We start from the raw sequence: 26,072 nt of genomic DNA on the forward strand, positions 1-26,072 counted from the left end.
CTTTTGCCAATATCACACTGTCTTGATAAGCATAGATTCATAGTAGGTCCAGAAGTTAGGTAGTGTCAGTAATCTGGCTGACATTCATTCATTATTGAGTTGGTTATTTTGGGTCTTTTGCCTCTCATATAAACTTTAGAATCAGTTTGTTGATATCCACAAAACAACTTGCTGGGCTTTTGATAGGGATTGATGTGAATCTATAGATCAAGTTGGGAAGAACTGACTTCTTGACAATTGAGTCTTTCCACCCATGAACATGAAATAGCTCTTCTTTATTTAGTTCTATTTTGATTTCTTTCATCAGACTTGTAGTTTTCCTCATATAGATTTTACACATAGTTCGTTAGATTTACACTTAAGTATTCTATTTTTGTGAGTGCTAATGTAAGTAATAATGTGTTTTTTAACTTTAAATTCCACTTGTTAATTGCTGGGACATAGAAAAGAAATTGACTTTTGCATATTAATCTTGTATCCTGCAACTTTGCTATAATTACCTACTAGTTCTAGGAATTTTTTTGTGGATTCTTTCAGATTTTCTACATAGATGATCATGTCTTCTGTGAACATAAGTAGTTTCATTCTTTCCTTTCTAGTCAATATAGCTTTTATTTCCTTTTCTTATCTTATTGCATCAGCTAGGACTCCCAGTACAATGTTGAAAAGGAATAGTGAGAAAGGACATCCTTGTCTTGTTCCTAATCTTAGCAGGAAAGCTAACGTTAGCCTAATGTTAGCTGTTGGATTTTTACAGATGTTATTCATCAAGTTGAGGAAGTTACCCTCTATTCCTAGTCTGCTGAGAGTTTTCATCATTAATGGTGTTTGCTTGATTTTGTCAACTGTTTTTTTTCTGAACATTGATATGGCCATGTAATTTTTCTTCTTTAGGCCTGATGACTTTGACATTTAATTAGGGTATATAATCCATTTATACTTAATATAATTACTGATATGTTTTGGTTTAAGTCTACAATCTTATTATTAGTTTTTTATTTGTCCCACTATTTCCCTCACCTTTCTTTTATCCTCTTTGATTAATTAAATATTTCTTTTCTTTTTTTTGAGACAGAGTCTTGCTTTGTTACCCAGGCTGGAGTGCACAGTGGCCCAATTATGGCCCAAACCTCAACCTTCTGAGCTCAAGCAGTCCTCCCACCTCAATCTTTCAAGTATCTGGGATTACAGGCACATGTTACCATGCTCAGCTAATTTTTTGTTTTGGAGAGACAGGGTCTCATTATGTTGCCCAGTCTGGTCTTGAACTTCTGGACTCAAATGATTCTCCTGCCTCTGCCTCCCAAAGACTGGGATTACAAGCATGAGCCACTACACCCAGCCAATTAAATATTACATATTATTCCATTTTCCTTCTATTTACCCCTTAGTCATACATATGTCTACTTTTCTTTTAATAATTACTTAGAAATGACAATATATATTATTATATTATTATAGCCTAACATAAACTATTATTTTAAATATATCCAGGACAATGCAACAAACTTAGAAGGCATTATCTCTCTCTAGCTCTACCCAGTAGTGTGCTAAGGGCTTATATCAATTTCTGAAGATTGACTGATAAATATTTGGGAATTTTGCAAGCCAGTTGTTAGAACACTGGTAGTTTGAAATTGGCCATAGTGTGAGTATGTATATCAGAGAAATATAAAATAATCAAAGTACAATTTTTTGAGAACATGTTTTAAAACATTTATTAACACATTATTGCCTCCATCTCTGTTTATGTTACTGTTTCCATGTATTTTAATGTTATATATATTTTAGACCCCACAAGACATTATTAACATTATTTTGTACAGTTGGTATTTATATATGAATGAAATAAATGGAATTGAATCAATGATTCCTGACAACTTTCTATGTGTTTTCAAACTAGAATATTTTCCACAGCACAAAAGATTAAAATACAAATTAATAATTTTGCCTAACCAGAGGAATTGGCATGAGTTATGGGGATAGGCTTTGCCTGATTTTGTCTTCTTTCTTTTATCTTTTTTTTTTTAGAGACAGAGTCTAACTCTGTTGCCAGGTTGGAGTGCAGTGGTGTGATCTCGGCTCACTGCAACCTCTGCCTCCCGGGTTCAAGTGATTCTCTTGCCTTAGCCTCCCCAGTAGCTGGGATTACAGGTGCCCACCACCATGCCTGGCTGATTTTTTTTTTGCTTTTTTTTTTTTTTTTTAGTAGAGATGGGGTTTTACCATGTTAGCCAGTATGGTGTTGATCTTCTGACCTTGTGATCTACCTGCCTCAGCCTCCCAAAGTGCTGGGATTACAGGCATGAGCCACTGCACCCAGCGTTAACTTCTTTCATGTCTGCAACTTGAGTAATATTTTGATGAATATCGGTGATTTTCTTAGATATTCCAGTCCACTTTTTGTTGAATGAAAGAAAAAATTAATAAACATATGGTGCTTTGCTTATTAATGTTATTTTAACTCAGGGCATTTTAATGTCTTCAACACCAAATGATTACCTCCTCTGACTTAAAAAAAAATGTTATTTTTGATAGTGTTACTTTTAGTATTAATTCAATAAAACTAAAAAAGGAATTTCTTTTACCTTATATCTGAAACAGTGTAAATTCAATGAATATTTATGGAATTGGTGAATGAGTAATAATAAGCCACAATGAAGCACCTAGTCTTACCAGCATAATCTTCTTTAAAACTGGAAACATTCTATTTTTTTTTTTTTTTGAGACAGTCTCACTCTGTCGCCCAGGCTGGAGTGCAATGGCACAATCTCAGCTCACTGCAACCTCCACTTCCTGGGTTCAAATTATTCTCCTGCCTCAGCCTCCTGCGTAGCTGGGATTACAGGCACCCACCACCTTGCTCAGCTGGTTTTTGCATTTTTAGTAGAGATGGGGTTTCACCATGTTGGACAGGCTGGTTTTGAAATCTTGATCTCAAGTGATCCATCCATCTCAGCCTCCCACAGGGCTGGGATTACAGGTGTGAACCACTGTGACTGGCCAGAAAGCTTTGCCTGACTTTCCAAATTCATGTTGGGTATCCATTTGTGCTCTTACACCATCCTGGGCTTCCTCTAACACACCACATATTCAATGCATTGTAATTGCTTGTTCAGTTATTGATCATGTCGACCAATTTTGTGTGCTCCATTAAGGCAGGGATTATGCCTATGTTGTTATGTAATAGATGCAAAATGCATTTAACTCAAATGTATGAACTGTAGTTTCTTGTAGGCAGGTGCGAAGTCTCATCTGCCTGTTTTATTTTGCAATGTGGATATAGTATTACATTGTTACACAGTTTTCAATTAATACTTATTATTTTTCTCTTTTTGTGAAACAGAGTCTCACTCTGTTACCCGGGCTGGAGTGCAATGGTACAATCTTGGCTCACTGCAACCTCCACCTCCTGGGTTCAATTGATTCTCATGTCTCAGCCTCCCGAGTAGCGGCCTGGCTAATTTTTGTGTTTTTAGTAGAGACAGGGTTTCACCACGATGGCCAGGCTGGTCTCAAACTCCTGGAGTCAAGCAATCTGCCTGTCTTGGCCTCCCAAAGTGCTGAGATTATGCATGTGAGCTACCATACCAAGCAATACTTCTTATTTGAAATTACCACTCTCTGTTAGATCATGTGATCAGAAAAAAGTAACTGCTTTTAATATTGGACAAAACAGAAGACTAAGCCTGGCTTAACCAGTCACACAATGATATTTAAAGTATTTTCCATTTTAACCCGCCAGCTTTTGCTCCCCTCCAATAACATAGGTGACTAAGCCCTTTTAGCGTTTCCAAAAAGGGAAAATAGAATCACCTTAGTTGGAGGATTTCCAAACAATTAAAATGGTATTGGATGGTGATGTTTAAAAAAACTGAAGCAAGCGTGTGTCAGCTACATCATATACCCCAGAATTAAAGTCAGGAGTCTTGATCCCCAGTCTCATGGTTGGATAACTTTGTTCCACTAGTTTAGCAGGCAGATGCCTTGGAGGCTGTTGTACTCCCTGCAGTACGGTGGTTCATATCGTATCCAAGAAGGCAGAATTTAAGGTTTTCAGTAGAAGTTTTTCTTCCAAGTTTTAGACTCCATTGTGCAATTGTTTTAACCAGAATAACAATTTTTCTCTTTGTTTTGCCTCTTTCTCAAGGCATATTGTGAAAATTTAGAGACCAGCATTATGTACTTAGCATGGCACAAAGTTTACGGAATTCCCTGGACATGGCCTTCAGCTCAGAACCAACTGGCAACCAACTTGGTTAGAAGAGTCAATTATATTTGTAAAGGTTTTAGTTCTTAGAAAATCATATTCCAGGAACAATGAGGAAAACAATCTCTTTGACTTGACTGAGATGAGGCTAGAAATATCATCTGTCCTAAATTTAAATTTGTTGGGGCTGAAGACAACGTGTTCTATTTTTGATGATTACAGGTCATGATTTCCACAGCCTGACTGCTTTTGGCAACATATTATTGTGTTAAATGGCACATAAGCAGTTTTCAAATCCAAACCATGAGTTTTCATCCTTTTTTTTTCTTCCCTATTTGCTAATCATAGCCTGCTTTTTCTAGATCTTCTCTTTGGCTGTGCTATTAGTGAATCCTAATCAAAATTTCCTTGGGGAAGATTCTTCTTTGAGTTGGTCACTGAATACATTTTTTTTTTCTGCTAATCAGACCACTCGTTGTGAGTAATTGAAACCTATAGATGGTCTATTGTCTAGTTTAGAGAACTGAGTCAATTTCTCTTGGCAAAAAGTGGCTAGGGCATTCAACTGAGATGGAGCCTCTGTCTATTATGGGGGAGAAAACTTTGCGGCCAGATCAAGTTGGAAGAACATCTCCTCTAAGTAATATGCCATATTATTTATCTGGCTCTACTTTTCTCATTTCTACTGAGCAAGTGGTATTTACCCCCTATCTTACATATAAAATTGTTGTCTTCATTTGTGCCTTTATGGTATGTGGATACACTGGAGACCATCTGTCTTTTCTATTTTCCAACAGTTTGCTCACTTCTTATATGATGCCTATTAAGAATTGTTAAAGTGAACTAAATATGACCTGAGAAGGACTCTGTCTTTGTTAACTAACTGTAACCTAACTTAATAGGTAGACAAGGTTGAAAACCTAACCTATGTGCTTGTAACAGTAACTGAGTATTGGCCAATCCCAGTAGCCATACTTCAGCCACTCTTACAGCTGAATGTTCAAACTGTGTTTAAATAAAGCAAACCCCAATCTGTAACCAATCCAGCTGTTTCTGTACCTCACTTCCAGTTTCTGTACATCACTTCGCTTTTTTTTGTCTATAAATTTGTTCTGACCATGAGGTATCCACAGTCTCTCTCTGAAACTACTGTAATTCTGGGGGCTGCCTGATTTGTGAATCATTCATTGCTCAGTTAAACTTTAAACTTAATTTGGCTGAAGTTTTTCTTTTAAAAATACAGAGAAAAACTTTGCGGCAGTTCAGTGTTTTTTAAAGGAAGCAGAGAAAAAGTCCTTCTGTGTTCTGGATTCTCTTCAAACTATCTGCCAGGTGGGCTCTCACCTCCTCCTCTCTGAGCCACCAGCCCAAGAGAGGAGGCCTGGGACTCTGTGTCCTCTACTTTTTACCCTTATTCTTTCTTTAACCACTATTCTGGAAGGAGCAGCCTCAGAATAGTGGAAGCAGTGTCCATCCTACATTCTGTCAGAGTCTCCCCAACATGGATCTTGATACTGGAGCTACAGGATGACTTGGAACTATGGATTATTGAGAATGAAAAGATATCAGTTTAATTCCTCCTTCTCCAAAATAAAACACTATTTTATTATTCTTACTTTTCTTATTATTTTTGAGATGGAATTCTGATCATCGCCCAGGCTGGAGTGCAATGGTGCAATCTCTGCTCGCTGCAACCTCTGCCTACTGGGTTCAAGTGACTCTCCTGCCTCAGCCTCCCAAGTAGATTACAGGCGCCCACCACCATACCTGGCTAATTTTTGTATTTTTAGTAGAGACAGGGTTTCACCATGTTGGTCAGGCTGGCCTTGAACTTCCAGCCTCAGGTGATCCACCTGCCTCAGCCTCCCAAAGTGCTGGGATTACAGGTATGAGCCACCGCGCCTGGCCCCTATTTTATTTTTATTACATTACAAAAATGGGGCCGTAATATTTTTGTAACCTACTTAAAAATATCATGGACAGCTTTCTGTGTCCTCAAATATAGGTCTGCACTGCTGTTTTTATTAGCTCCATGCTATTTCACCATTGTTTACTTGACATTTCTTTACTAATTTAAACAATGAAGAATTTTGTTAATAGAGCTCTTTTGTAGTAATTGCTATGATTTCTTTCAGGTCAGCAATTTGCTACTTCTGTACTTTTGCATATTCTTCTCTAAGCTGTTAGAAACTATTCAAGTCCCTTAAGGCTTTTTAGAACACCCTAAGTAAACTTGATGCTCATATCAGCTATTAACAGTCAATTACCAGTGAGATTTAAAGTCCCATAGAGAAGAGTAGAATAAATTTCAGAAAAATTCCCTAACTTTCAGAATCCAAATGATAAACAGAATTTAGACACCTACCTGTAGCTAAAGCTGGGCCTAGGTTCTCTGGACATATGATATGCGGCACCATCATGATTCATATGATGTCAGAGATAACCTGCCTCAAAACGATTTGTCAGTATTTGAATACCCTGAAATCTCATCTGCAATAGCTTCATTATTTTACCTTGCATTTTTGGTTCCATGGTTATGAAATGCTGTTGCTGTTGGCATCATTTATGCTATGGTATAATTGAGCTTCAGAAGCTCTGTGTGTGTGTGTGTGTGTGTGTGTGTGTGTGTGTGTGTGTTTTCTCACATCCCTTTTTGAAAAAATGTTGTGAGTAGAAAAGAGGATACTCATATTGAATATCTAATACAGGAAGGTCACCTGACGGGTGTGGTAGGGTGGAGATGGGGCAAGGGTGAAGGTTCCATGAACTTGATGTCTGGAATCACTACAGGGTCATTTGCCTAGTCATAGTGTTTTTCCCAGCATAATTTCTGATGGGAGGATAGATGACAAAGTAAATTTCAGGCCTTATGAGAGGGCGAAGGGGAAATTCTCATGCCCCATGGACAGATCTGATAAGGAGCTTCAACAAAAAAGGCTTGTTTTACAAACTCGAAATGAGGAGAGATTTTTACCATTCAACAGATGATAAAGAAACCACAGGCAAGAGAGCCTGGAGATGCTTTGCAGGCTTAATTTACTGTCAGCTGAGCGCCCCCTGGGGGATAGCCGGTGGAGAAGATGATCCAGGTCCCTGAATATTGCCCGTTTTCCCCTTTTCGACAGCCCGTGGGGCGGTTCCTGATTTGACTTGGGAGTTAAAAGTCTTGAGGTTTATAATCATTCATAAGGGATCAATAATAATTCTAGCTCTGTTTATGTTTAGTAGTTGTAGAATTAAGGTAAGTGGAATACTTTGTAATCCACAGGTTGCCGTATGGATATTGGCAATCATTACTGCAATGACCGCTCCCTGTAAGGCTGCCTGAGATCTCATTTGGAAGAGAATATAATTTTATTCTCCTCAAAACCCTAAGAAGAAGGGAAGGAAACTAATTTAATTTTCCAAAATGAAACTAGCTTTATTTTGTCTGATAGTAGAATACATAAAATATTATACGATATGTTTATATAGACTGTTTTAGAAATATATTGTGATGTGTAGACTATTCAAAAATAAATATAACAAAAGAGACTACATCTTTTAAATTTTGGAATGTGTCACTGAATAGGCCTCCAGAAAGACTAGATCAATAAATATACATGCCAGAGGTGTGTGAGAGCAGCCTATTGCTTGCACACTTGCAAATCCTGGGGTTTGGCCATCTTTTTAATCATAATCTGCTGTTGTTGTTGTTTTTTTTTTTTTTTTTTTTTTTTTTGCTTTTCTTTGATCACGAGTGAGGCTGAACAGATGTTCATATATTTACTAGCCCTATTTCATTTTGAATTGTTTATTCATATTCTTTACCCTATTTTCTTTCTCTTTTGTGCTGATTTATAAGAACTTGAAGCACTATGGATAATCACCCTTTTCCTGGCACATGTGTTGTAAATCTTTTTCTCCAGGTGTTATCTTTTATCCTTCGTTGGGATGTGTTTGTAATTTAAAAACTTTGTTTTATGTAGATTAATACGGTAATATTTTCATTTATGGTATCTGGTTTTAGCACCAATGCATGGAAAAACTTTTCTTATTTAAAGGTGTAAAATTATTCACCCCTAGTTTCTTTGAAAATAGCATTGATTGAATGTCTACATATGCCAGGAGCTGTGTTTGGCTTATTAAATGTATATTAAATTTTCACCACAGTATTATGAGGTAGGCATTACCCTCATCTCCATTTTGCAAATTAAAAATTGCAGATTGAAAAACATGATTTACTCATGAGGTTAGACCTCTTACTTCATGGAATATAAACTTCTCAAATATTTAATATCCAGAGATGACCCTGCCTACAGATATTTAATTTGAATAAATTCATAAGTTAGAATCTATTACAAATACTTTCCCCAGAATAAAATACCCAATCTTGAAAAAATTACTTTAATAGCTTCACGTGTGCTAGATAATAAAAATAAGTAGAGAATATGGCTGAGAATGCCAAGAACTAGTTTATAGAGCAAAATATGTTAATTTCCATAATGTAGATGAATAGAATATTTGGGTTTTTACAGTAGAGAAAGATTTTAATTGACGTGAGGCCAGCCACCCCATGTGGGAGAGGAACGGAGTTATTATTCAAATCAATCATATGGAAGGCTCATAGGTTAATTTTTTTTAAAAAGGCAGTTTGGGGGAGGTGATGGTGGCTAGGCTTACTGCGGATTTGTTGGGTCCAAGATGAAACCATAGGGGTGTTGAAGCTGTCCTCTAGAGCTGAGGTGCTTCTGGGCGGGGCACAGAAGTGGTGGAGGCATCAGTCAGTGGGTCCCCATGGAGCCACAGGTGTCACACATGCAAAACAACTGAAAAGATATTTCAGAAGGTCAATCTACAACAGTAATTTTGTGTGTCGTGTGACCAGTCTATGCCTTAGCAGAATTCAGTTTCCTCTCCTCACCCTAGCCTGATGGCTTTTCATTATGTTTGCAGAGGTGTTTGGGTTTTTGGGAAAGGCCTATTATTTGAACTATAAATTAAATGCTACCAAAGTTAGCTTAGCCTAAGCCCAGGAATTCTTAAGGGAAAGGCAAGATGGGGAGGGTAGTGGGTTAGATCAGATCTCTCTCTCTCTCTCTCTCTTTTTTTACACAATAATTTATTTATTGAGAGCCTCCTCTTCCTGCCCTTGCAGTCTCTAGGTCACTTTTTCCACTTGTAGATTTTGTGCGCAAGCCCCAGAAAGGTAGCTGGGAGCAGGGGTGCTGCATACTGTTCAGTGAGACCCATAATACGGCTGCCACGTCTTCCTCATACTGCAAAACCACAGCCCCCAGATCCAGCTCCTCGTATAGTGCCTTTACCCGGGCCACCTTCTCGCCCTCCTTCTGCCCGTAATTTTCCTTCAGGATCTGGTGCTGTTCCGGAGTGGCCTGTTGCAGATATTGAACCGCTTGCCAGCTGCGTTTGTTGTCCTGGATGTCAGTGCCAAATTTGCCGGTCACACTGGGGTCCCTAAAGAGGTCAAGATAATCATCCTGAGTCTGAAAGAACTCTCCCATCTCCAGCAGGATCTTCTTGGCATCAGCGTGCTCCTTCTCGCTATCAGTTCCTGGCTGCAGCTACAGGAAGGCAGAAGGAGTAGAAAGCTGTTTTGTACCTCACAATAGATTTGTACCTCTTTTCAGTGAATCTGCCAAGATCACCATCGTCCTAGGGGGCTGTGATGAGGTTCAGGGTCTGCCCAATCTCAGTCTGATAGGCACTCTGCAGGAAGAGCTCAATCAAGTTCAGGTATTAGGGCTGCTCCCAGCAATAGAGCTTCAGCAGGTGGTAGATACATTCTTCCTGAAGGACAGCATCACTGATGGTGTCCAAACCCACACCTGGCTTCTGATACCAGCAGGTATCTGTCCCCGGTGGGTGAGGAATGAATCCATGAGGTCATCTGTCACCAGGAAGAAAGCCTGCAGCTCCCTGAGCCGGGCAATAACATCTCCTGTCTCTGGGTGCCCCATCTCATCCTCAGCCAGCACCCTAATGATCTGGGAGAAGTGTTGAATGAAATCCTGCTTTTCTTGGGCATAAACATCTGATTTCTGGTCTCCATTCATTCTGAGGGAGGAGGAAAGGGCTCTGTTCCTGGATGCGGCTTCCTGCTAGATCAGATCAGATCTCTTTTACCACCATCATTTTCTGTTATAATTTTTGCAAAGGCAGTTTTAATGTCACACATTTCTGAATCGCTTCTAGCAAAATCAAGCTAGTAAACCACAAAATTTTCTATAAACAAGCTAGCCAGGCTCTTGCTAAAATGAGAACTGTTTGGTAAATTTTTAAAAATATAAAGTATAATGAAGGTGTTGCTATTGATACAGGGTTTTTCTCCTGATACTTTGAGTTTTGGCTATTTTCAGAGAATTTGTGGAGGAAATTAGATGTTTTAAAATTATATGGAAAAGAAGTTATTGACATTGACTTGAAAACTTTGTATTACAGGGAAAACAGTGCTTTTTCTTGATCAATCATTCAGTAGTTGAAAATAACTCCCAACATTTTAAAACCAAGGGGAAATAATACATAGCATAAAAAGACAATGGGCTATATTTTTAACCAGCGTAATACTGAAAAAGTTTCCAGAAATAATATTATTTTAATTTGCTTAAGAAATGTAGCATATGGGGCCGGGCGCGGTGTCTCAAGCCTGTAATCCCAGCACTTTGGGAGGCCGAGGCGGGTGGATCCTGAGGTCAAGAGATCGAGACCGTCCTGGTCAACATGGTGAAACCCCGTCTCTACTAAAACTACAAAAAATTAGCTGGGCATGGTGGCACGTGCCTGTAATCCCACCTACTCAGGAGGCTGAGGCAGGAGAATTGCCTGAACCCAGGAGGCGGAGGTTGCGGTGAGCCGAGATCGCGCCATTGCACTCCAGCCTGGGTAACAAGAGTGAAACTCCGTCTCAAAAAAAAAAAAAAAAAAAAAAAAAGAAGAAATGTAGCATATGTGACAAATAATATTCAAAGAGGGCTGTGTTGTGGGCTTTTTTGGTTGAGATTGTGGTTAAAAAAAGAAAATTTTAGGCCAGGCACTGTGGCTTACCCCTGTAATCCTAGCACTTTGGGAGGCTGAGGCGAATGGATCACCTGAGGTCAGGAGTTTAAGACCAGCCTGGCCAACATGGTTAAACCTTGTTTCTACTAAAAATAAAAAATTAGCTGGGCATGGTGGCACGTGCCTGTAGTCCCAGCTACTTGGGAGGCTGAGGCAGGAGAATTGCTTGAACCCTGGAGGCGGAGGCTGCAGTGATCCTAGATCGGGTCACTATATTCCAGCCTGGGCGACACAGCAAGACTCTGTCTCAAAAAAAAAAAAAAAAAAGAGTCCAACCTTTGTTGTCTTTGTGGTTTATTTCTTAGGTATCAAGAGACTAGATACATTCCTTTGAATAAGACAACTTTTTCCTCCTGCATTTCTTTAGAAATGAGAGAGAGAGAAGGAGGGTGTAGAGAGAGAAAGAGAGACTCTGAATACTGGGCAATAAACCAATTTTTTTTGGTGTGGTCTGCACTTAATAGATAGAGGGTTGTGCAGAGCTGGATGAATATTACATGAATAACTATGGATAATGGTTCCATGTGAGATGGGAAATAGAAACGTTGATGAAAATAGTGGAACTCTGTAAAATATTTTAAGATATTTATTCTGAACCAAATATGAGTAACCAGTGGCCTGTGACACAGCCCCAGAAGATCCTCAGAACATGTGCTCAACTGGTCAGAACACAGCTTGGTTTTATATTTTAGGGAGACATGAGACATCAATCAATATGTGCAAGATGTATATTGGCTCAGTTTCGAAAGGCAGGACAACCTAGGGGGAGGGCTTCCAAGTCACAGGCAGATTCAAAGATTTTCTGATTGGCAATTTGTTGAAAGAGTTACTATCTAAAGACCTGGAATCAACAGAAGGGAATGTCTGGGTTAAGATCAGGGTGGTAGAGACCAAGGTTTTATCATGCAGATGAAACCCCCAATTAGCAGGCTTCAGAGCTCTTATCAGATCTAAAAATGTGCCACACTTTTGGTTAATTCTCTCATGGATTTGAGGAAAGACCTGAAAAGGAAAGGGGATTCTTTGCAGAATCAAGATTATCCCCATAAGAGACAGCTTTATAGAACCAGTTTAAAGCATATCAAAGAAATACATTTTGAGGTGATATCAATTTCTTTCTTTCAGAACCTGCTATTTGTCATTTGTTGCTATAAGAGAGTCAGGCTGGAATTTGGTGTCTTATTGCTGCAAAAAGTCTGTTTTGTCACTTCTAAGATCTCTGTTTTAATGTTAAGGCTGGCCAGTTGTGCCTAATTCCAAAGAGGAGAGGGTAGAATGATGAGGCATGTCTGACCACCCCCTTCCTATCATGACCTGAACTAGATTTTCAGGTTTATTTTGGAATGTCCTTGGCTGAGAAGTTGGGAGGGGGGTCTATCCGTCAGTCAGGCGGCTTAGAATTTTATTTTTGGTTTACAGAAAGAATGCATGGGAAAAGTGGAAATAAATACATCTGCAGTTTGTGATAGGGAGCTGAACTGGAGAAAGATTCGAGAGTCAGAATTTATGTGTATATTTAAGTATTTGTTTACTTAACAAATGCCTATGGAGTTCTTTCTATGTGCTTGGCAATTTTAGGGGAATCGTACTCTCCTTTCACTGCAGCTTTAGCCCACAGATAATTGAATTTAATTGGGGAAGTGCTGGGGAGGCTGCTTTGTCTCTTCTAACCAACCCCTCATTCACTACTTACAAAAGGACAGAGAAAATGTTGATCAATAACCCTAAACTTGAAATTAATTGGCAGCATTTCACTGTGGGTAGGGCCACTGTATTAATGGTGAGTGTCATTAATGACATGCCCTCTTCTTTCTCCCACTTTCTGGACCTATGCTGCTGGCAGGATAGTGTCAAGGACTTCCCTCACGTGAAGTGTGGTCGTTCCCTTTCTCTGCTCTGTCTTCCCCCATGGATCAGATTGGCTGGGCCAGCTGCAAACTGCAAAGCAAGATTAGCTCAGAGCAAAGCTTTGGAGGGAAGCATGTTCTTTCTGGGGTGGTGTCTCCATTTCTGTGTCTGGGCTGGCAAGGCAGACTTCTGATTCTCATCCACTTGGGTAGTTGTGTAAGTGAACCCAGGGCTGGCCATGCAGTGCTGGCCTTGGTTGCTTACCTACTCCAGGAATAGCTGAGTTTCAGGGCTGAGAAGCAGGAGGTGTCACCATGATCCCGAGCCTAAGCTGTTTTTTCCAATCCGGCTTCTACCAGAGCTCTGCTCTGTTAATGCCATTAACAAACAGTGTGTTTTATTTGGCTAGTGATCCTTGCAGGCATACTCCATTGGCTACGGCCTTGAAGGTGGAGGGGGGAGAGTGGCAGTTCAGACCTCCACTGCCACTAAAATAACACATAGGTTACCTAAAGCTGTGGAAGTAAATATATATCCCAGGAAGAGTATAGAAAATATGAAAAAAAGATGACAGACTCCTCAGAAGAAACGCCCACTCAAGGAGCAGGCATTGGATCATAGGACTCCACTGTGAAAGAAGAGTTAGAGTAGAAAGTGTGATGGAAACCCACTCACAGTGACTGTGTAGACATGGACATCATGGGAGATTTAGTACTCCTCTTGTTTTCACTTTTTTTAACTTAAAAACCATTTTAACGAGGAACAATAGTGCTTTTATAATAATAAAAATAATTTAGGAAAAAGTCAGATGAAGAAAGAGCTTAGCAGCATGAATCAGCCAGAGGAAAAACTCTTTGGAATAATTAAGATGTTAGGTGATCCTGAAATATTGCTGTCTGTCTATGGCCTAAAGGAAGGATGAATCTTTCTTCCACCTCAGGTTGTGGCGAATAAACCCACTCCTCAATTGTATGTACATTAATTGCATTTCTTTGGCAATCAACACATATATGAAGCAAATAGAGATTTTGAAAAATTCGTGAGATCAACTGGTCTATTCATGTGAGCAGCCATCAAGTGGAAAGTAAAGTCTGAGGCCAGGAAGCATACCCCAAGGCCCAGGGAGATGGGGGCAAAGGAGAGAAGAAACCTGCAGAGCCTAAGAGCAGAAGAAATGTATTTGTTCGTTCAGCAAATACTCATTAAGTGCCTGTTATGTGTCAGGTTCTGCATGAGGTATTGGGAATGCAATGATCAACAATATTAATGTGGTTTCTGTCCTCACCAACATTCTGTATTAGGGAGGATACAGGCAAGTGAGGAAAAAGTCACAACAGAATGATAAATGCTCTGATGGGTCATTGTTATGGGAGCACTTAAAACCTCCAAGGTTAAAACCCATTTATGCCTAGTGTTCCATTATTGAAATGCTAAGTATGTAGGGTTTATTTATTTTATTTATTTATTTTTGAGACAGAGTCCCTCTCTGTCACCAGGCTGGAGTGTAGTGGTGTTATCTTGGCTCAATGCAACCTCTGTCTCCCAGGTTCAAGAGATTCTCCTGCCTCAGCCTCCTGAGTAGCTGGGACTACAGGTGCACGCCAACATGCCCAACTAATTTTTGTATTTTTAGTAGAGATGGGGTTTCACCATGCTGGCCAGGATGGTCTTGATCTCTTGACCTCGTGATCTGCCTGCCTCGGTCTCCCAAAGTACTGGGATTACAGGCATGAGACATCGTACCTGGCCCGGGAATTATTTATTTATTTATTTTGAGTCAGAGTCTCTCTCTGTTGCCCAGGCTGGAGTGCAATGGCATGATCTCAACTCACTGCAACCTCTGCCTCCCTGGTTCCAGCAATTCTCCTGCCTCACCCTCCTGAGTAGCTGGGATTACAGGTGTGCACCACCACCACACCTGGCTAATTTTTGTATTTTTAGAGGAGATGAGGTATCACCAAGTTGTCCAGGCTGGTCTTGAACTCCTGACCTCATGATCCACTCACATCAACCTCCCATATGTGGGAGTTATTTATATCCTACTGCTCAAGATGATCGCCAAGGTTTGATTCAAAAATTCAAGAAATTGCAACCTCAGGCATAAGTGGGTTAACGGGGCTTGGACAGGCTGGGTGCAGTGGCTCACTCCTGTAACCCCAGCACTTTGGGAGGCTGAGGCAGGTGGATTGCTTGAGTCCAGTAGTTGAAGACCAGCCAGGCCAACAAAGTGGAACCCCATTTCTTCAAGAAGAAATACGAAAATTAGCCCGGTGTGGTGGTGCAGGCCTGTAGTCCCAGCTACTCGGGAGGCTGAGATGGAAGGATCACTTGAGCCGGGCAAGTGGAGGTTGCAGTGGGTCAAGATTTCACCACTGCACTCCAACCTGGGTGACAGAGCGAGACCCTGTCTTGAAAAAAAAAAAGAAAAGGAAATAAAAAGGGCCTAAGACAGACGTGGATGAGAGATGAAGGAGGAGGTGGTGGCGGTGATGGCGGTGGTGGAGGTGTGCATGTAACTCTGCCGCTGCCCTTACCTTTCCCTAGCTACGTACCTGGAGAGGCTTCTTAGGACAAAAAGGTAACATTTTCCCCCAATAACTGTGCTTATAAAATTATGATGCTTCAGCATAGATACATTGAAGTTTCTGTGACTGAATAAAGAAATTACTGTTATATTAATCAACAAAAGAGCTAAATATTATGAATCCTCATCCAGCATCTGAATATGCTGTTCAGTTCTGCTGGAGAAGCATTTTTCACTTATAAGCTGTGTGGTTCCCACATCTAAACTGGCTGAAAAACTACGTTATGGACAGAGGCTGCTGCATGCCAAGACAGACAGGCCATTGGCTGGCAGCTGTGGCTGATTACAGCCTGTTAAATTTGTAAAGACATGTCATTGTGCCATTCTGCTTCTGTGAAGCCATGGATTCTAGAATGTTTGGGGCCTGAGTTCCCCCAAGGTTTCAGCTCTGAGGTGGCTTGTCTCATTGTTGTGTAGGGAGCCAGGGACATCAGAGTGATATCTCCTTGGCTTAAAAATGGGGAAATTTGCATGAGCAAGGGATTGAAACAAAAGACTGAGATTAAAATATGTAGTCCTAAAGTTTTATTCTCATTGTCCTATGGCCCTGAGCCTATAATCTGCTAAAAAGTCCCAATCCAATTTCTGGTAAGTTTTTTATTAGTTAAATGTGGAAATTAGTACATGTAAAATGACACCAGGCTACGAACATGAAGGGCTCACCTCTGCCCTATGGGTTTAGAGTTACAGAGAGGTTTGAGGGAGAGCATGGCATAAGGCCTTGACCTCTCTGAGCCTGGTGTGGTGTGGGCTGGGAGAATCTCTGAGAAGGCTAGAACTGTAGAGTTGTGAGCATTTAATGAGAGAATGCTATGAGAGCACCCAGAGTATATAATAAGCACTCAATAACTTTTCTTCTTTTTCCTTTTCCTAAAATCTTTTTCCTCATCACCCTGGCCCTCAGATCTTCCAACTCTTCTGCCAACCTGCCTGGGGACGTAGGACAGGCTTTGTGGAAACAGGTCTATGGTAACGGGGCTACTATTTCTACTCTGGCTTTCAGGGCAAGGACATAGCTTTCTCAAATTAAACGATGGTTCTGGAGTATTTTAAACCTTGAACAGAAGTATCTCTCAGATTTTTAAAAAAATTTAAAAATATAATACTTTATTGAGGGGTAAAGTTGTCATTGTGAGATAGGATAGAAATTTAACCATGAAGATTTTTCAGTGGCTTGTCCAAGGCCACAGAGCAAATAAAAACCGTATACATCATATAGAACATCTTAATAGGGCGCCAGAAACATCACAACTCAGAGTGCCAATGATTTGTAACCCCTGGGTGCACAGTAATATAAGTAAGGATTTCGATCCCTGTCTTTTGCACACGTTCGAGTCAGAGTCCAGGTTCCTTGCGATCAGATTTCTGCCCTTGTTGTTGTGTCTGCTTCAGGAGTCATCTGTGATTGTCAAGTTGGGATTTCTCTCTTCCTCAGCCCTAGAAGTGCCTGGATTTCCTCACACACGTCACATCTGGTCATCCAGTCAAGGCCCGAGAACAGATCATTAGGATGTTGTGTGCAAAAAAGCAAGGCCTTCATTTACCACAGTGCTTGTTCCCCACCCTCCTTCCTTCCCTCCCTTCCCTTCTCACCTGAAAAACAAAATAAAGGAAGGAACATCCGAGCAATGTCTCCTAGACTTAAAAACGGGAAAACTGCATGAGTAGGGGATTGAAACGAAAGACTGAGATTAAAATATGTATTTTTCTCACTTGGAAAAGGAAATGAGGCGGAAACAATTTGGAAGAAGTAGAAAGACAGCTGAGTTAGGAACCTGAGTTCAGCCATTTTCTATTGCTAAGTATCAAATGTAGCTCTGCATTTCCTAGATGTGAAGAAAAACGACTTAAGCAGTCCAAGGGGAGAAAATGGGCTATCTTAGCAATTTAGAAATAATACATTTGTGAGTAATGCTAATCCTGTAGAATGCATTTTAGAAGATATAACTGGAGAGAAATAAAAAGTGTCCTAGTTCTCATCTTCATTTCTTCATTCATTCTTTCCATCAATCACTACTTGTAATTAAATAAGAATGCATATTTTCTTGTTTATTGTCCTCTTTTCTGATCAGACTGTAATCTTCTTGAGGGCAGGGACCATGCCCACATTGTTTTCTACTGGACACTCAAGGCCTACCACAATGACTTTAAATATATAAGTTGCTTATAACTTTTGGTGAACACATGAGTGAATGAAAAATTTTGAAATGGCACATTTTCTGATAGCATACACAGGTAAGCAAATGCAGTCAAAAGAACTCCATCAAGAAGGAGATGAAGAATAACATTACCTCCGGTGTTACAATTTAAGAGATCTAAAACCAATATTAGCATAGCAGCTTATGTTTGATTTTGCCTATCAGTGTGTTTTCAATGAAGCTAAGATACTAAAGAGTAAACAATTAAGAAGGCATTGCCAAAAATATAGCTACATCTTTCCTACATGTGTAACATATGGAACTGAATGTCCCATTTGTGTCATTTTTTACTAAAGAATTCACAGACCAGCCCCATAGAATTTTTTTCTCTTAGGTGGGAAGACAGGGATGACCATATCTTATCAATGATGTAAGAGAGAGATGATCTGTGTAAACCCAAATGGTGAGTCAGTGATGGAGATTCCAGAATGACTGTTGAGCTGTGGGGCCCTCCCTGAATCACTGAATTTCCCTGAGCCTCATCTGGTGCATAGATCCTATAATAGATGGCCTACTATCTGTCTCACAGGATCATTGAGAGAATTCCAACTTCTAGTAGATGTGAAGGCCTTTTAGAGATGCATTACATAAACATAAAAAAGCATTATTATTATTATTATTTTGCCTGCCAGCATGTCGTTCTGTGTTACTTGGGAAAGCCTAAACTGCTGAAACAAATAGACCTAAAAGGTAATGTCTTAAATGAAAGAGAAGTTTCATTCCTTCTTACATCACAGTCCAGCCTGGTTTTGGTGGTGAGAGTAGTGGTAGTCAGGTGGTGGCTGAGATTCTGCTCCACAGAGTCATTCAAGGACTTGGGCTGAATGAAGCTCATTGACTCATTGTTGCTCTGGGCAATGCCTTTGTCACTCATAGGAGTGACAATGAGTTTAGTGGCCCAGGCCTGGAAGTGGCACTATTGGCTTCTATTCAATGGAGAGGACTTCTTTAAGTAGCCACTCCTAAAGGCAAAAGAAGCTGGGAAGTGCAGTGCAGGTGGGCAGCCCTGTGCCGCCTTCTCTAATGGAAGTTGAGAGTGGGTTTTGGTGGGCAGCCAGCAACCTCTGCTCCTACTCTTCTTATTCTGATGCAGTCAGATCTTCCCCTTATAGGATCTTATAGCACCGGATACCTCATATCCTTTACACTAATCAAAGATGCAATTTTACATAATATTTTTATTTGATTAATTTTGTACCACTAGATAAGGGCAAGAGTCATACCTCTTGTTATTGTGTGTCTCCAGCATTTAACACTATTGCTAGGCTTGCAATAGTACTTCTGTAAATGATTTTCCCATGAGAGGGAATGCATGAACATATCAAAGATATTGGTTAATAGTGAAGAACCTCAAGTGAGACTGTCTCGATGTGTCTGATGAGGTGTTGGGACCTTGCCCTCATCAGGCGTCTTTGGCAATTTTTGATACACTTGGAGAAAGGAGGTATGGTTGGTAGAATTCTAAGATGATCCCAGTGACCCTTGTGCTTATGTAATCTCCCCTCTTTGTGAGTAGGTGAATATGATGAGACATCATTCCATGACAAAGTTATGTTGTATGGCACAGCTGACTTCAAGAAAGGGAAATATATTCTAGGTAGATATGACATTGGGCTCTGGCCAGGTGTGGTGGCTCATGCCTGTAATCCCAGTACTTGGGAGGTCAAGGAGGGTGGATCACCTGAGGTCAGGCATTCCAGAGCAGCCTGGCCAACATGTGAAACCCTGTCTCTACGAAAAATATAAAAATTAGCTGGGCGTGGTGGCAGGCGCTGGTAGTCCTGGCTACTCAGGAGGCTGAGGCAGGAGAATCACTTGAAACCAGGAGGTGGAGGTTGCAGTGAGAATAGATTTTTGGTGTTCTCAGTTCCTGCGCATGTGTGCGTGTACACACACACACACCCCTGTTCGCTAAGAAAAAGAAAAAAGGTAACTATGTGAGGAGATGGATATAAATTTAGTTGACTGCTGTAATCATTCCATTATGTATATGTATATCAAAACATGTTATATACCTTAAATACATAGAACAAAATAAAAACAGATAATTTAGAAAAAGCCCAGAACACTTAATGTCAAAATGTTGCTCCCTTCCACTTGCTAGGATGAACGCGGCATCTGGACTGGGGCTGGGCATAAGTGGATGGAGAGCAGGACCGCTAGTCATTTACACGGCTTGTCCATTGGCAAGTGCTCCTGAGTCGAGGCAGATCATCCCTGGATTGAGGGTGAGTAATGACAATTAGCCTACCTAAGGTTAAGGAAGAAGCCCTACAGCGTAAGGGAGAGATGAGTGCATCTGGCAGACTCAGAGGAAGAGCAGAACTTTGAAAAATAATCCACAGTAGCATCCAGGGGAAAAAGTCATTCTCAAAGGACTGCATGAAGAAAAAATGTATTTAAAATGACAAGACCGCATAGTGTCTGTTCCTACTTAGTTATACTTGAAGAAAGAGAAAATGCAGATGGCCTTGGCTGCATTCTGTTCACTTGAGTGCCTTTTACATCCCTTTTAGTGTCAGCTGGGGGGCAAGTTGAGGTATTTGGTTCTAGTTTCTTGGGCTCCAAGATTTTCTGTTTCTAGGTATCAATGTGACTTTTAATCTCTTTTATTAATTATAATGATAAAGCAAATACGGCTCAGTCTTGGCAGTGTGTTTTATCTGCCTTAGATTTTGGAAATGGATTATACTTTTATCTTTTCTGCTTACTGTGATATTTTGTTGAAAAATTCAGAGTGTCCACACTGGGATTGCCTTTCCAAACTGAAGGTCTCATCTTAAGTTCTTATTTATTTATTTATTTAAAGACGGGGTTTCACCGTGTTGGTCAGGCTGATCTTGAACTCCTGACCCGACCTCAGGTGATTCGCCCACCTTGGCCTGCAAAGTACTTGGATTACAGGTTTGAGCCACCATGACTGGCCTTAACACATCTATTCTTTTTTTGTTGTTTTTTAAGATGGGGTTTCACTATGATGGCCAGACTGGTCTTGAACTCCTGACCTCAGGTGATTCACCTACCTTGGCCTCCCAGAGTGCTAGGATTACAGGCATGAGCTACTACACCTGGCCTTAAGTTCTTTTAAATAATATTTAATAATAGCCAAAAAATTAGTTTATTCCCAGCCTGACCAATATGGTGAAACCCGGTCTCTACCAAAATATACAAAAATTAGCTGGGCGTGGTGGCGTGTGCCTGGAATCCCAGCTACTTGGGTGGCTGAGACAGGAGAATTACTTGAACCCAGGAGGTGGAGGTTTCAGTGAGCCGAGATTGCACCACTGCACTCCAGCACTTCAGCCTGGGTGACAGAATGAGAGTCTGTCTCAAAAAAAAAAAAAAATTCTTTATTCAAAAATTACTAAAGGCATTTAAGATATTTAAAAACAAATCAGTTGTTTTTATAAGCAAGAAATTAACATTACTGGATAAGATCTAATTAAGAATTTTGTTTAAACATAGTTAAAACTGGTAAATAAAATGAAATGTGAATAAAGAGGGGCAACACGGTGAAACCCCGTCTGCCACCTACCAGTGGAACACACAGCCCCAGGGAATGAATGATGCCCATAGAGTTAAGTCAGCAGCTCTGATGAGACTAAAACCATCTCACCCAGTGAGTAAGTGCCATACCAATAATTAAATGTTGAAATTTTATCAAATGTTGAGATACAAAGCCACATTTGAACAGAAAGACATAAAACAATGTTGGTAAATAATTTTCCTTTCACATGATGGATGATGGATAGTGGCCACCTGGAGAACTGTGTTAAAAAGGGTTCTGAGTCTCTCTTTAAACCTACAGGGGAGAAGGGGTCAGGATCAATTGTTCCTGGTTGTCACAGGCACTGGCAGTGAAATGACAATACCTGTGCAATGCTTTTGTTATCCTTGGTGTAATATATGGGAAAAACATAAGAAAAATATAAATCGAGAAAAAGAAACTATAAAAACCAAATGGATTAGCCTCAAACAAATCAAAGATGTCTTTCCTCAATTTAACACGTTACTAGTCTAACAACAGCAGATGTAAAGCCCTGTACAATGATCTATTGGGCTGTTAGAGCTGAGATCACATCAAACCCATGAACACCCACGTTTCAAGCCTAAATGCCAAAACTTTTGCTTTTATTCAAACAGAAGAATAATGACAGTCATTACAAAGTAATGCTACTGAACATTTTGTAGTGCATCCACTTCAGGTGACCTCACAATGATTAAAAAAATGAAAAGGGCTTTGTGGTGTCCATTTTAAATGTTTTCTGAAATATTCATCTCATGACTATATTAGTCTGTCTGGGCTGCCATAAGGTGCTACTACAGGCTGGGTGACTTAAATGACAGAAATATATTTTCTCAAAGTTCTGGAGGTTGGAAATCTGGAAGTCCAAGGTCAAGGTGCCAGCAGGCTTGGTTTCTGGTGAGACCTTTCTTCTCACCTCACAGATCATACCTACTTGTTCTGTCCTCTCATTGCCCATCTCTCTGTGACACACATGTCGAGAGAGAGCTCTCTGGTGTCACTTCTTAGAGGATATCTGTCCTATTGGATTAGACTTAATCTTCATTACCTTTTTAAAGGCCCTGCCTCTAAATAGAGTCACATGGGGTTAGGGCTTCAACATATGAATTTGTGGGGCTGGGGAAGACACAATTCAGTCTATACAATGATACACAACAATGTCTTGAGTGGCGTATGATCTCCTGGAAGGGACAGCCACATACTCACCTTCCTCCAATGCAGGGAAGAACACTGTAGTCAGTGCTGGAGCGTAGTGTGTGGATACAACCAAGTGCTTGGGGAATTACAAAGTTACGAAGGGTAAAGGCCACAGCCTTTTCTCCAGGTCAACTTTTTCCTTACCTCTTTAGCTGCTTACATATCCCTAACCATCAATGGAATCTGCATCAGTTGAATTTTCAAACTGTTTTAGTGTTTCATGGTTGTATTTTAGTGATTCCTACATGTGTGTTTTAGATTTCACATGCAAATATATTTCAACTATGAAGACGTGATATCTGAAATAACTCAAGTGTGTTAGGTACCAAATGTTAACACTTTCAGGACCACTTATATGACAATTTATTGTGATGGGTTATCTTGATTTTCTGTGGGCCTTAGAATAAAACCCCTGCCATTTCTGCCTAATTGAAGAATAGCTTGAGAGTACAGACAAGCTGTCAGCAACAGGTTATCTGTGCAGACAAACAAAAAATATGCAAATAACTTGGATGCAAAGGTTATTATATAATTTTCATGTAAATCCCTGATTTCTGCATTTTTTCTTTTCATTAAAACAAACTTTATTAATATAATTGTTACATATATGAATGCATATGTTTAATAAATACATGATCATAAATCATGTATTTATATGTTTATTTAAAAATTTCATTTGAAAGTAGAGCTGCTGCTAAAGCAGGTTTGAAAACCACTGCTCTATTTGTTTACATGTATTCTGTGTTGCATGCACCATTAAACAACTAAAAACTGTGCAAGCTTATTATGTGATATCTTTCAAACAGTGAGGTGTGACATGAAACAAACCGTACAGATCAGGCACATAGAGGTCTAGGTGGGTGCCCCTGAGTCATTGATTTTGCAGCCTGACAGTGAGCAGTCATTCATTATAAATCACTCGAATTTTAATTTAAAAAATTAGTATAGAAACCTGAGTCGGGGAGGGACATTTATACGAGTATTTGGTATTAAGATGAGAGCAGCTCGGTAGGAAACTTCCTAATGGAAATGTCACTGATAGTAATTACCCCTTTCCAGTCAAGCAGCTCTTTGATTTTCCTCCAGCATTCGGAGACCAGGCAGCCTGACAGATACAGTGAAACAAGAGGATAATTCAGAAAGCTGGGGGATGTAGAAAGCCAGCTGGGGAATGTGGAGACAGCAGCGTAATTTGACATTTGCATTATCTGAGGGACACATTGGTCATTCACTTAATTGCTAAACAGACATTCAATGGGGGAAAACTGGTGGGGGAGAGCAAGGGGTGAAGGCAAGGATCAAGAATCCCGGGAAACACAGACCTGGCCAATGCCAAGGATTTGTGCTGGTGGACAGGGGACCAGCCAAGGTCAGGGAAAAACTACAGGGTGAGAGCTCTTTCAGTTTCTTCATGGGACCTTGTAGCGATCAAAGAGCCTGTGGGTGAAGCGCCAGTGACTGTTGGAAAAGTTTTTAGAAGATGTATGGTATCATCTTTCCTGGGGGCAGCACATGAGGTGCTAATGATCACTCAATGCTTATGAAATCATATGTTAATTAAACTGAACGCACAAAAAGCTCTTGCCAATGTATTAAAAGGGTTTGCCTTTCATTCTTTAGTTATCCAGTAGTATATCCCCTGTGCTTCTATCATTTTATCTGTCATAGAAATTTATTTTGTAATCTCAGTTCATTTTATAATGGAAACACTGCTGTTGGATTTTTTTTCTTCTTTAGTGATGGAAACTTTCTTTTTAAAGAACATTAAGAGGATCACGCCACACCACTTATATTATTTATATTCATGGGTAACATGTTCATGAAAAGATTGAGTTGTTTTATCTGTCTCTGGAATAAGTCTTACTTCTTTGAGAATATATACCATAATGCAGAGAAATACACACTTACAGCAAATATGTTCAAGAATTTTCATGTGTGAAGTTAGACAAATGCTTTCAATGTACAAATTTTTGTTTTTCAATAGAAGAAATACCACAACTACCCCTCTGTAAAGCTAACCTAACTCTCTGTGTTAACTGGTTGATGTTAATATTCCAGGTCTTTTTCAGTTGACTTCCTAGCAGTCAGAGATAACATGACGATTCACTGTATTTGTTTTTTGTGGGCTGATTACAGTTCAAACGCATGAGAGTAATTCAGTGCTTTGCTTTTGCAGGTTCAATAATTCCTTCTCACTTAGAAATGAAATGATAGATTTTTTTTAAAAGCAACTAAATAATGCATGGTGTGATGGGATGAGACTATTGCTAAAATTCACATCAAAAAGCATACTCTATCACACTCCTCAGTTTTCAGAGCTGTTCCATTAGTGCCCCTTTATCATGTAATATTGCCCAATTAAGTGTGGTTGGTAAGAATTATTCATTTTAATAATTAAAGAGCTTCCCCAGCTCCCTGAAGAGCGTTACCATGGAGGCCCAGCTCCGCTGCTGGGAATAATCACAGCATGCTAATATAAGGAGAGGGTGACAGTTGAATGCTAGTATTGCCAATGGGTAAAACCAACTCGAAGGGTCATTTCAATGGCTGGGCCCTGGGCCACCCGTGAAGTGACCTTTTGCAGTAGCAGTCTGCGATACAGGTTGGTTTTATGGGTATGATAGTGCATGAAATGTATCAGCTGTCATGTATTTTAACTATGCCTTGAGACACTCTAGAATGACATAAGAAAGCTTTTTGGCTGTCTTCAAGACTATTTAGCTATTAGGCAGTGATTCTTCCAGTTGGGTTTTATGATGCCTTGGGCTGCCGTGAAATTCTCCAAACTAAATTTTCTTTCATTTTAATTAAAAAGAAATGCATGGCTTTGGGGTTTTTATGAGGAGCTGATGCAAAAGTAGGCTTTGAGAAGGGGTCATAACCAAATGTGACAGTAATCACTGCTCTGTTGGCAGCAGCTGTGTTGAATCTGGGGTCTCTGGGTGGTAGTGAGACAGGGCCTCATTATGTATAAAATGCTGGTAAATGTAATCACAGCACAGGGGATTGATAATTCCCAAACACGAAGTCTCGATAATAAGAAAGTTACATAGTACAATAAAGTCAAAGACCCCATCCCATTACTGAAAACAAATGATAAGAATAAAGGTAGCAATATGTAAATACTACTACTACAGTTATCATCAGCAGCACCACTACTGTTACTCCCAGTAATTATAACAATAAAATAACGAATATTTAGAAAGTACTTACCATGGAGCACCGTTCTAAGTGCATCAGATAAATGGATTCATTTAACTATGATCCTTTTTTTTCTGCATTTTCTTTTATTGTACTTTAGGTTCTGGGGTACATGTGCAGATCATGCAGGATTGTTGCATAGGTACACACATGGCAATGTGGTTTGCTGCCTCCATCCTCCTGTCACCTACATCTGGCATTTCTCCCCATGTTATCCCTCCCAGACCTCCCTACTCCCCGGCTGTCTCTCAC

The 26,072-nt window shown here is 40.0% G+C and overlaps 1 pseudogene; it reads right to left on the reverse strand.

Moving 5' to 3' along the window:
* Positions 1 to 9,294: 9,294 nt before the first annotated feature.
* On the reverse strand, positions 9,295 to 10,315 carry LOC116559730 (annotated as a pseudogene).
* Between the last annotated feature and the right edge of the window lie 15,757 nt (positions 10,316 to 26,072).

Source organism: Sapajus apella, unplaced genomic scaffold (assembly GCF_009761245.1).
Source record: "Sapajus apella isolate SASKATOON/1434 unplaced genomic scaffold, GSC_monkey_1.0 scaffold24, whole genome shotgun sequence".
Taxonomy (NCBI): Eukaryota; Metazoa; Chordata; class Mammalia; order Primates; family Cebidae; genus Sapajus; species Sapajus apella.